The sequence below is a fragment of the Nyctereutes procyonoides genome, unplaced genomic scaffold (assembly GCF_905146905.1).
Source record: "Nyctereutes procyonoides isolate TBG_1078 unplaced genomic scaffold, NYPRO_anot_genome, whole genome shotgun sequence".
Taxonomy (NCBI): Eukaryota; Metazoa; Chordata; class Mammalia; order Carnivora; family Canidae; genus Nyctereutes; species Nyctereutes procyonoides.
This window is the reverse complement of record NW_026575146.1, coordinates 9474267-9487009: the sequence shown is the minus strand read 5'-3', so window position 1 is coordinate 9487009 and position 12743 is coordinate 9474267. Positions and strand designations below refer to the sequence as shown.

Below are 12743 nucleotides of genomic sequence, written 5' to 3'. Positions count from 1 at the left end.
CACCCCGCGCCCCCCAGCCCCCCGCCCCGAGGGCGCCCCGCCGAGCCGAGCGCGCGGGGGCCGGGCCGCCGGGGGGGGGGCGCGGGGGGCGGGGCCGTGACTCACGCGGCCGCGCGCGGGGAGGAGAAGCGGCCCCGCGGGCCGAGCCGGGCGAGGGGCTGCGCCCGCCCGCGGGGCGCATGCGCGCTGCCGAGCGGCTCCCGCTCGCTCCCCGCCCACCCTCCCTCCTCCCCTTCCCCTCTCCCCTCCATCCTCGCCTCGCTCCCTCTCTCCTCGCCCGCTGGGTGCTGAAGTTGGGCGGATGGCAGCGAACCGGCTCCGCTAGAGGACCGAGCAGCCCAGCCTCGCGCCCCCGGACCCCTCGGTGCGCTGCCCACACCTCCAGGCGACGGGGTAAGGTGCTGCCGCTGGAACCGAGCGGTGCTAAGTGAGTGACATCAAAATGTCTGCTCGGCCCCGACGGATGAATTCTTAAAAGGTGGTGGCTGGGGGCGGCGAAGGAGAGAGGGGGCGGAGAGTGCCCCGCCGGAGCCCCGGCGCCGAGGCTGCGGGCGCGGCGGGAGGGCGCGGGGGCCGCGCCGCCGCTTCGGGAAGTTGGATCCCGCGTCGCTGCCGCCGCGCGGGCCGCTCGCCGCCCTCCAGCTGCGGCCGAGGGGCCGGGGGAGCGCGGCGCCCGCCCCGGGAGCCCGCGGTCGGGCGTGCGGCGCGGCGGCGCGGCGGCTCGGCGGCTCGGCGGCTCGGCGGCTCGGCGGCTCGGCGGCTCGGCCGGGGGCGGCGGGGACCCCGCGGGGGCGCGCGGTCCGGCCGGGTTTTCGTGGTGGTTTGTTAGAAAACCGAATGTGACATCAGCGGTGCCCCACGGACCGATCACCTCGGGGTGCTGGGGGTTTTGTTTTGTTTTGTTTTTTTCTTTCTTTCTTTCTTTACCTTTGGGTAGATGCATCAACCAGGTGGGGAAGGTGGAAGCCGAAGGGATTGCAAAAATGCATACCCAGAGCGTCGGTGAGCTGGGTGCGCGCGCGCGCGCGCGTGTATGTGTGTGTGTGTGTGTGTGTGTGTGCAGGGCGTGGGGGTCTCTTTTGTTCCTCCCCTCCCGTTAGTCGTAGGAAAGGGAGTTCTTGTGTGCTGGGCTTCGGGGGGCCCGGAGGAGGAACGCCCACCACCCCCCTTAGCCGCTGCCCTGGTGGGTGTACCCGAGACTTCCCCTGCCGGGGCTGAGGACTCTCTCCATCGTCGATGGAAGCACAGTTTAATAGCTGCCCCCTCGCCAGCCTCCTTCCTCCTCGCCTCGCCTCGCCTCGCCTGGTGCTGCGGCACCGTCTGGCTGCAGACGCTCCGTCGTTTCCTCTTCTCCCTACCTCCCTGTCTCGGGGAAAAATGTCGGAGGACTGGAGGATGGCGGAGGGACAGCGCCGGCCTCGGGAGCCGCGGGCGGGGAGATGCTCCTCGCGATCCCGAGGCCGTGGGCAGCGCGTCCCGGGCAGCCCCGCGCCGGCCTCGGGAGTCGCTGGGTCCCGCGGGCGGCGAGGGGGTCGGGTCGCCCGGCCGGGAAGGTGCCCGCCGCGCGGACCCGCCCTGCGCCCTGCGCCCTCCGCCCTGCGCCCTCCGCCTCCAGCCCGAGCCCGGGACCGGGACCGCTCACCTGGGACACTGCTGGTCTCTCGGGGAAGACCGCCCCTGGCTCCTGGCATAGTTTCCCTAACCTCCCTGACTCTTCAATAAATGCCTCCCTCTGTGAAAGAGTCTCTGGCAGGTTTGTCTAGAGAACTTTGCTAGCTTCCCATAGTTTGTTTTTTTTTTTTTCCCCTTTCTTTCTTTTTTAGACTATTTTACAGGGAGATTATTTCTATCATGGGAAGGCGATCATCAATCACAGAGAGAAATCTTATAGTTTGGTTCCCACTTAGAATAAACATTTCTGAGACTGGATGTCATCTGCATTTCCGGCGTTCATCCATACCGGTTTTCCGGGTAATGAATCCTCCTGAAACCATTGAATTGGAGAAATGAGAAACAGTTTGGGTTTTTTTTTTTTTTTTTTTTTACTGTTGTAGTGGGAAATAAGGTTTTCCTCCTGGTCGCATAGCTCCTAAGAACTATGTGTGTTAGGTAATTTTGAAAACTGAAATGCTTTAAATTGTATTTGTTTCTAGAGTCTTTGGGAGTTAATAGTAGCAGGTATCCATCATATATGCATTATAGCGCTAATATCAAATGCAAAGGTGATTTGTGCTCATTAGTTTAAATGAATGAGAGCAGTTTGACCTCCTCCAGTTAAGTTGCTGTTATTAAGCCATTTCTTATGTTACCATGAACTAAAACAGTAATTAGCACACTCACGGGAGAGTAGATTTACTCAGTATTTTTATAATCTTAAAAAACTATATTTAGAGAAACCATAGGAGGGTAGTTTATGATTTTTGGAGATGATAAAACAAGTATTTATTATGAGAAGATTGGATGGTATCATTTATTAAATAGGATGAATCTCCATGGCAGTGACACCTGATCTCAGAACTATGGGCAGTCATCCACCCTCCTAAATTTGAAGTCTGAAAACCACCTAATTTACAAACAACATAAGGTATCTGTTGTACCAATTTGGACCTTTTTTTGCTCTGGTTTCTCAATGATTCCTTGGTGTTTAGTCCCCAGGGAAGGGAATTAACAAGGAGAGTTAATTTGTTGTCCCTGTTCAATTTTAAGGCATGCCAGTTTTTCCTTCTCAAATAGGTATCTCTTTGCTTTTAGGGATCTCCCTACAGGGTCCAAATTTATCTGAACTCAGTGTTGAAAGTCTAAATTACTGTCATCCATATGGACTTCTGATCCTTTTTCTTAATAATAATATTCCTTAGGGGCATCTGGGTGGCTCAGTGGTTGAACATCTGCCTTTGCTCAGGTCATGATTCTGGGGTCCTGGGATCAAGTCCCTACAGGGAGCCTGCTTCTCTCTCTGCCTGTGTCTCTGTCTCTCTCTCTGGGTCTTTCGCGAATAAATAAATAAAATCTTCCATAAACCACAACATAACATTTCCTATAACTAGGACCTGGGGCTTTGTAGACAAGGAGAAATATATATTTATTTATAATATATGTATCCTAACTTATTTCATCTTCTTATAAATGCCAAATAAAAGTAAATGATCTAAATCTAAATTTATAAACAAATTTCGTTGACTCATAAGCTAAAATGTAAGAAAGCATTTACTTGTTAATCTATAGTTGTAGAGACAATGGCCTTTGCTATAGAAGTTTGCTGAAAGACATGGGCTTTTCTGGAGAAGTGGAAGGTGGGCATATGGGCAAAGAGGTATGGAGCCAAGAGAGATGTAAATCTATCCAACTCCATTTCTGCTAAGAACTCTTTTTCTGAGAGTCCAGGTCTGCTTACTTAAAAATCAAATTATTGTACCACCCAGGAAGGCAAATGTATAGCCAGCCTGTGGAGGAGAATAATACCATGTGATATTTAAAAGCATTTTCGTTCATCTGACTAGTACAATTAAAGTATGAATGCATTATAGAGGCTTCAAATTGTAGGACATTTACTGGGGGGTGTCCTGGATCCTCAGGAGTATTTTAAGTTTTTATGGAAAGCTTAAAAAAATTCCTTACATGTATGTAGCCAGGACTTTCAGTGTTAGACTGACAGTCTTATTTTCCCTTTCTCTTTCCCTCTCCACTTATCCCTCAAAGACTTTCCTAATATCCAAAGAAAGTCATTTAGACTGGTTCTCCTGCTTTTGTGCCAACACCTAGCACAGTATCTCGCAAAAGGCAGGTGTTCAATAAATCTTTCTTAAATGAATGAATGTTGCAGAATTCATATGGCTCATGAAAGCCTTTGGCATTACATTTATTAAAAGGAGTGCTCATGCTCATTACCAGGTACACTAGTTTGAGATCCTAAAGATCCTGTTCATGGTCCTAGGTCTTTGAAGGAAGCAATTTTTAGAATTGTCACTTTGTGAATATGCAATTTTTAATATAACATTTATATTCTTAATTTTTTTCAAATTATAATGGTACTATATGCTTATTTTAGATCCCCTAGAACACATAAATATATATGAAACAGAAAATTAAAATTATGTGGGCAGACATGGATGTGATGAATAGGAACTTTGGGTCAAGCTGACCTTAGCTTATGTCCTGGCTTTTCCATGTAAGAGCTTTGTCACGATGGTTAAGTTACTTACCTGTTCTGAGTCTCAGTTTCCTCAGATATTCAACAGGGATAAAGACCCACGGCCCAAGATGTTTGTAAGCATAAATGTAATACATTGTATATAATGTGCTGAACATGTGCCTGGCATGTACCTGAGAGCTTATAATTTTCCCAATGCCTAAAGAATTGCCATTGAAGTTACAGTGTAGTTTACCATGATGCATAATGTGTACTATTTTTTAAAGAATTAGAATCATATTGTAGAACCTCATACTTGCTTTTTTAAAAATTAACCTTTCTTTGTTGATATTTCCCAAGAAATTTTTTAAAATTGACATTTTTAATACAATTTAGTAATTGGAAAATAATTCAATGTGTGGATGTCTTAATTTATGTAGTCATTGTTTTATTTTTAGATTTTTATGTTCTTTCCCACATTTTACTATTTTAAGTGATATACATCCTTAGGCCTGGCTTTTGTCTACCTATCTGTTTAGCATTTTTTTTGTGTGTAGGCTTGATGTTTAGCAGAGCCTCTAGTTCTTACCCATGTAATAATCATCTTTTGAAAAATCTTTCCTAACTTGATAGGTGAAAATGGTATTTTTTGTTACTAATAATGCTGATAACTTTTTTTTGACATGTCCTTTATTTAAAGTTTTTTTTTTTTTTGGTCTTTAAGGATGGCTTGTTCAAGTGTTTTGCACATTTTTCTATTGGTATTCTGCTATATTTTTCTTATTTATTTAAGTGCTAATGTTAATTTTTAAAAATAGCAGGAGTAAACAGAGAAAGGAAATGCTTAGTGACAAAGAGTGCATGTGGCAGAGGCTACAGAGATCATTGTGGCTGAACCAGATTCCAGCTCAGCTGGAGTGGAGCAAACATCACCAAAGTCTGGAGATGGATCAGCCACGGATTAGGGCTGCTGTGGTGTCCCTAAAGTACTGCCACCTGCCTTTGTACCTGGGCTTTTCAAAGTGTCCTGTCCCTTTTAGAAGCCTAGAGTCACTAAATAGTTAGGGTCTGCTGTTTTTCTGTTTAGGTACTGTGCACACACAGTCATACCTTACTACATGATTAGATCCTGGATTTTCATGGATTATATATTTCTGTTAGTTGCCTAAAGTAAGAGAACTTTTGGGTTTTCCTGAGATAAAGGAAATTTAAAAAGAAATATAAAAGTAGGTGGAGGTCCTCCGCAGGGCATTCATTGAAATTTCTCAGCAGAATGCAATCAACTAAAATTGAATTATAAAACAGTATCAGATCGGAATCTTATCTCAGATTTTCAGCTGGAGGTAAAATTTAAATATTTAAAAAGTGAGAATCTAATCTAGTCTCTTAATGAGTTCTGTATCTATAGTGTTTCACATGATTCAGCATTCTTATAAGCTCCTAGTTTTGACTTTTTAAATTCTATAACTTTTGACACATTTGGTTTCCAAAGCTTGAGTATTTAGTTGGAAAAATCTGCAAAGTCCCTTAGTTAAGAAACTACTTAGAAAGGGTAAACTGTTGTATGACCTCTGGTTCCAGTTTATCAAATATAGTAAAACCTCAGTAATTTAGCATCAGTGAACTTGGAATTTATAATGAATGGGAGGCCCTACTAGGACAAGCAGGAAGTTGTGGTGGAACAGGAAATCTTGTTTCAAAGAGAACTGGATTTGATTCTTGCTGTACTCTTTACTAGATGTGCAGACTTTTTCATTAAATTGTATAAACGATTCAGACTTGAAATTCTAGCTTGAGTAATAAACATCTAAAATCTCTGAATTTCTTAAACTTTGTGTTTGAGTTTTTTTTTTAATCTGTGTCAATAAATGTAATTTTATTATAGACAATGAATGTGGTTCACAAAGCAAATATTTACTTCCTTGTATTAGGTCACAGGCTTTTTGTAGTACTGCTGATTGTCTATTGAAATACAAAGGTTATAATTCAAGAGCCGTGACATTACAATAAAACAGACACAACCCAAGGGAAATTATGACATAATGAAATGAGCAGGTAAGTGTTTATTTCATTTCTTCAATTATCTCAGGTCTTCCCAGTGGTATAGTGAGTTAAATCCAGGGAAAACCCTTTTGTTAAAATTGATAACACTGTCTCTATTTACTTCTAGTCTCTGTGAAAGGCAGGGGCTTGTTTTTGGTGTAGCATGAAAGACTATCTAATCTAGAGATTTTATGAGTCAGTTTTAGTTCTAGGAAGACAAACCCATGTCTCCACCCTGTTTCTCTCACTTCTTCCACTTATTCAAGCTTCAGTTAATCAAAATCAACAAATATTTGAAAGTCTGCTATATGAAAAGTGGTAATCTGTGATTTAATTTAGAGGATGTGAAAAAGCATGTGGAAAATCACCCTTAGAAAAAAGAGACTTTTGTATTTTATTTTATTTTATTTTTTTACTATAATTTTTTTATTGGAGTCCAATTTGCCAACATATAGCGTAACACCCAGTGCTCATCCCATCAAGTGCCTCCCTCAGTGCCCATTACCCCACCCCCCGCCCACCTCCCTTTCCACCACCCCTTGTTCATTTCCCAGAGTTAGAAGTCTCTCCTAACTTATTAAACTCAACAGCAAAGAAACAAACAATCCAATCATGAAATGGGCAAAAGACATGAACAGAAATTTCACAAAGGAAGACATAGACATGGCCAACAAGCACATGAGAAAACGCTCCGCATCACTTGCCATCAGGGAAATACAAATCAAAACCACAATGAGATACCACCTCACACCAGTGAGAATGGGGAAAATTAACAAGGCAGGAAAACAACAAATGTTGGAGAGGATGTGGAGAAAGGGGAACCCTCTTGCACTGTTCGTGGGAATGTGAACTGGTGCAGCCACTCTGGAAAACTGTGTGGAAAGAGACTTTTTTAAACCAGAGAATGTAACTCTGTAGAATGAGCCCAGATTTGGGATTCAAATAACTGGAGTTGTAGCTTTAAGCTTGCTGAGCCTTGCATTATCATCTATAAAATTGAAGACCTGATGCTGTATACCTCAAAATGTGGAAGGATTAAATGAAATTATGTCTGCAAAAATGCTTCAAATACTGGCAATCACTATGCAAGTGTTAGCTACTGCACTAGAGTTAAATAATTTAAATTAATCCAAGAAGCATCATGTAAATGGTAAGTCGTTAAAGGGATTTTAATTTCTGGCCAGTATTTGTCTTCACTTATGGGTCTTTATTAATGTTGAAGTTGTCCTCTGTGTGTTTGCTGGCTTATCTTTTCCTGACCAGCTTGTTTAACCAACCAGTTAAATAAACATCCATTCATTCATAAATATTCTTGAGCACCTACTACGCGTCAGGTTCTATGATAAGATTTTTGGATGCAAAAATTAATTAAACATGGCCCCATTCTACAAGGACTTCACATATAAAATTCTTCAATTAGTATTTTGCTTCTATCTAGTGAGCATTGATCATTCTTGTTTGCAAGTCATAACTAAATACAAGGTGGAAGTAATGAGTAAGAATCTCCTTAGGATTCAGCAATTTTAGGCAGATTGACCTCAAAGTGTAGACGTCTCTACCCCAAATGAAAGCAACTAAGCAGAGACTTAGATAAGGAGAAGGGAAAGCAGGAAGTGGCTCTCACTGGTGGATGATTTAACAGCCACCTCCACACCCAGACAACAAAAGACTAGAGGCTTAATGCTTTTTGTGAATCTACCTCGACTCCTGTTTCTCACTCATTAAAATAAAAAAAAAGTCTACATACATTTATACTATGCCCTTTCTGCCTCACTTGAAAAAATTTACCCTGCATGATCATTAAAATATAATTTAGTGTATATTAAAATGTTGGGGGAAGGGTGAGCGAATGAAATCAGAGAGTGACACCCTTACTCTTCCTTAGGATTCACACTTTCTGTGCAATAAAAATATAAAATTTTCTCCTGATACTACTCTAATTTCTTCTTTGATAACAATCTTTTTGTAATGTAGCAAATTGATCAGAAATCCAGAATACTCTTTTCAGATTAAGGAAAAAAATTACATTTGATTTTGGAGAAAGGAAACCATCTTCAACATCTACTTGTTGAAATCATTAGGGTAATCTCTTAACCTAGCAATTAGTTGTATCCTGTTCTAGGAAGACTTGATATTATTTATAAAATCAGGGGAAAGACTTCAAATCCTCCCTAGAAAAATGTGAACAGTTAATTTACCTATACATAATAATGAAAGACATTGACATTATGAATGAATGAACTTGAAGATAAGCTACACCCTCATTTCAGCCACTAAATTTAACTTGCTTGTCATTAAACCTGTAGCTAGGCTGTTAATAAGTAACCATATGTGATAATTTGAGTTTTGAACCTATTTCTTTCTCAATTTATTACTACTCAGCACTACCATACCATGCAGCGTTTTCCTGTGCCCTATGAGTTTAATATGATCAAGACTTACATAAAAACAAAAGAAAAACCAATTATCTTTTATGGGGGCATTAAGGCATAGACATGCAATACAGCAATACAATGACCTGGATAACTTACAGACTTATGACTAACTGAATGCTGTATTTTGGAGCATTAAATACTCTAATGTAAATTAGAGTATTGAATATTCCATTGTGAAGTGGAGTATTATCTTTTCTCTACCTACTGTGTGGGTGAAACTTGACATTTGACTTACCGTTTTCTCTCTTTGTATTATTAGTATAATTGGTAATATAAGTATTATTCTAGGTAGATAAATCGAAAAGAGTAGCAATTCTTTTTGTATATCTAGCATTTTATAGAAAACAGGTGTTATTTTATATAATTTTTAGGATAGTTCCATAATTTTTGCCTGAGATTTAAAATGTATCAAGAACTAAAATATTAAATCTGTCAGGAGAAGAAATGAAAACAACAGTCCTTTTGTTTTATTTTCTTCTGGTGGTCAGGAATAAACTGGCCTGATTTTCATATCTCTGCTAGTTTATGATAAATAATATTGTCCATTTTGATTCGAGCTATTGGAGCCCATGTTTTCTTAATTTGCTCATGTCCAGTAATCTGGGTTTTTGCTGTTGAAGAAATATTTTAGACTAAATTATCTTTAGTAAATCCAATGCCTAATGACCCACCTATATTTACACAAATGCTGGATTTAGTTGAAGGATGTATTTATCATTTTTAATGCTAAAAACAAAGAGAGAATCCTTATACATTGGTACTGTCTTCAAAGTTTAATATTTTGAAAAGGGAATTTTATGTGACAGTGTTGGAGTGTATGTGTGTGTTTCCCCTTTTTGTTCATTGGTTGATAGCAAGAAACAACTGACCTGATGCCTGTGTAATCATAGCCAAGTGTTTAGGAGGAAAAGACACATATCTTAGAATACAAGGGCAAAAACCAATGAGATAAGAAGGAAAGTCAAGTACGAGGAAGACAGGTCTCAGCAAACAAAACTATTAGCTAAAAACTCATTATTTCTTAAAGTATAATATCATTCAATACATTATTATATAATCCTGCTATATTATGTAACCACTTCCAATTTCGTGAATTCATGTGACCTAATCTTAAGAAGGTAATTTTTTTTCATTAATTCAGTAATTTCATTCATTGAACATCTGAGTAATGCAAGTGGTGTCTTATGATGTAGAATTTCATTAAATAAATGTTAATTCCAGGAAGGAAAAAATGTGAAGCACTTTTCTTGACCTGATGTAGGTTATGTTGAATAGTTAAGCATTCTTGTAGGCAATACCAAAATTCACTTCCATCTATTAAAAAATCTCCAAATTTTTCTTTTTAAATGTAACTACTTCTAAGTCCATTTTACATAAAATCAGTATTTTCATGATATAAAGAGACCTTTATTTACATTTTGATTTAAAATATCAGCAATGAAAAATAAAATAAAATAAAATAAATAAAATAAAATAAAATACCAGCAATGAATAAATGCACATGCTAAGATTTGTTTTATTGAGCAGTGGGCAGTCCTGTGGCTTAATGGCTAAACTATTAAGATTTTGGGCAGGGGTGGAGGGAGTGACAAGTGTACTTGGAGAAGATTATTTGCTCATTTTATTGAGATTATTTTTAAGGGAATGTGGATTTATGACTTAGTAGGCTCACTGAAAGTAGTTACTCAGTGATGCTGTTAGTTACAACCAAAATCAACTTTGGCATTTAGTGTCCTGGCCTCTGACCCCTAGCCCTGGGAGTTCTAGCCTGGTTAGATCTCAGGGAAGAAGGAAGAGTTCATGTGCTTGAGGGTAGAGCCCACAATTGAAAAATGAAATCAAAGGCAGGCAGAAATAATGAAATGATCTTTTGTTGCAACTGTAAATATGGCCTCTTTGGGTCTGATTTTCCAAGTGTTTGCATTTGCTTGCCAAGTTTTCTTTAGGTTCAACTAGTCATCAATTTCACCTTTTTTATTTCCTGGCTCTTTATTTGTAATTAACGCAATGAATTAGAGCCCTACTCTGTAGCCTATAATAGGAAAATTAAATAAGCCATAGCTAAGATGTAAGGAGCCTAAAGACCAGTTGAAGAAAGAAATATGTATGTAAATTGCTATTGTTTTTCTATTCTAGGAGAGAAACAAAGTGCTGTGAGGACTCAGGCACTTTAGATTAATTTTTGATGGCTAGATCCAGGATCTGGCAAAACTGTCATAGAGGTTGTGACATTTCCTCAAGTTATTGAAAGATAGAATTTTGACAGGCAAACAAAGGTCTTCCAGGCTCAAAGATAATGTAAATAAAGGTACGGAACTAGGAACATTCGAAAAATACTTTATGGCACAGTTTTCCGGTATATAGTACATGTAAGAAATCATAGGTCATTAAGGCCAGAAAGAAGACAGGTCCTGGTGGGCATGGAGATTGGTGTGAGAAGCCAGGCACAGAGCACCACAGCACTGTGCAGGTAAGAGCTGTCTTCATCAGGTCTATGCTACAGAGAGGATCTAGAGGGAAATAGGAACACAAATTTAGCTGTCCAGGTGGGAGAAGCTGAGCCTGGACTGGGAAAGAGAAAGGTCCAACCTAAGGCAGTGGGAAGATGACATTGTGAGAACATATTCAACTCTGAGCCTCAGGACTCAGTTACTGATGAGATTTAGAAGATGTGAAAGGAACCTCAAAGCCAGCCTGGAGGACTTGAGCCTGTGTCTCTGGGTAATACAGGTGTCTCTGAGATATGAAGAAAACCTGATGAAGAGGATAGGAAGGAAATAAGCTGGTTCAGTTTGAGAGTTTGATGTATGTATCAGAGTTCTAGCAGATAGTGACTGAGCAGGCTGTTGGTTAAAAGCCTAGTTGATTCTGTAGGAAGCAACAGGTCTGCCCTTAGGCTATGTCAACCAAGGCAAACAGTGTCTAGAATGAAGCTGGTGACAGTTCTGTTATGCATATTCATACCACAGCTGGAATGTTATTTTGAATTTCTTTCCTTCTGGACACCATGGTTGAAGGTTTGCAACACAGAAATTAACAAAATCCAGTAGATCATGGAAGAAGTGATCCGAGGAATTTGTACTTCCTGAACCTGGAATAGAGTGGTTCCCCTAGAGAATACGTGTATTTCACCATTTGGAGAAGAGTCATGTGAATAAGTAGATTAATTAAAAATTGCCCCAGTGATATTATAATGGGAATAATAAAACCACATGGAAGAGTTGTAAAGAGACAATATGTGGAGTGGCCCTGGCACATGTTTGGTATTCAGTGTGTCCTAGCTCTTAATGTTACTCTTAGGAATGGCATTAGGGGTGCCTGGGATGCTCAGTCAGCTAAGCAACTGACTCTTGATTTCGGCTCAGGCCATGGTCTCATCAACCTGACATTGAACCCTACTTTGAACTCTGTGCTCAGTGGGGAATCTGCTTGAGATTCTGTCCCTCTGCTCCACTCCCCCCACCCCACCCCTCAAATAAACAAATTAATATATTAAAAAAAAGAATTGCATTAGAACTGATGGGCATGTGTCATAGAAATAGATTTTGCCATCCTATTGGAAATAACTTTTTAACAGTCAAAACGGGCTAGTTAGATGGGTTGCTTTGAAAGGCAAAGTGAGTTTGCTATCAAATGCTTGGTGGACACACACTTGGCAAAGATGTTTTAGAGGAGGTTTAAGGAATGGGCTGGTAAAAGAACTGCAGGGCTTCATTCTGACTGAGGTTCAAATGGTTCCAGGGAATTTGGAATGTGAACTCAGGAGAGATGCCGGGGCTAGAAGTACAGTTTGAAAATCTTTTACTTAGAAGTGACAGTAGTAGATGATTGCCAAGAAAAAAAGGGTAGAGAGCAGTGAAAGCTTGGAATAGAATCCTAACGTATATCTGCATTGAATGTGCATGAGGGCAAAGAAGGAAACTAAGATCAGCGCACACACGCATGCATGCACAAACACACACACACATATTCATACATAAGATGGGTCAGAATGGAAAAAAAAGTGTTAAAAGGAGAATGAAGACACTGTAGTATGCCGTGAAACCAAGGAAGTGGAGTTGGTTTTAACCAACTCTATTTATATTTATAGTAATCTTCCCCAAAAGATTGGGAAAGGGAGACAGGTTTATGAAGGA

The 12743-nt window shown here is 40.7% G+C and overlaps 1 protein-coding gene across 1 annotated transcript in view; it reads left to right on the top strand.

Moving 5' to 3' along the window:
• Nucleotides 1–263: 263 nt before the first annotated feature.
• The window catches only part of RGS17 (regulator of G protein signaling 17), an 89488-nt gene continuing 77008 nt past the window's right edge, over nucleotides 264–12743 (top strand). Inside the window, exon 1 of the mRNA XM_055311115.1 lies at nucleotides 264–393. The gene's annotated coding sequence lies outside the window, so the exon portion shown is untranslated. The remainder of the gene's footprint in view (nucleotides 394–12743) is intronic.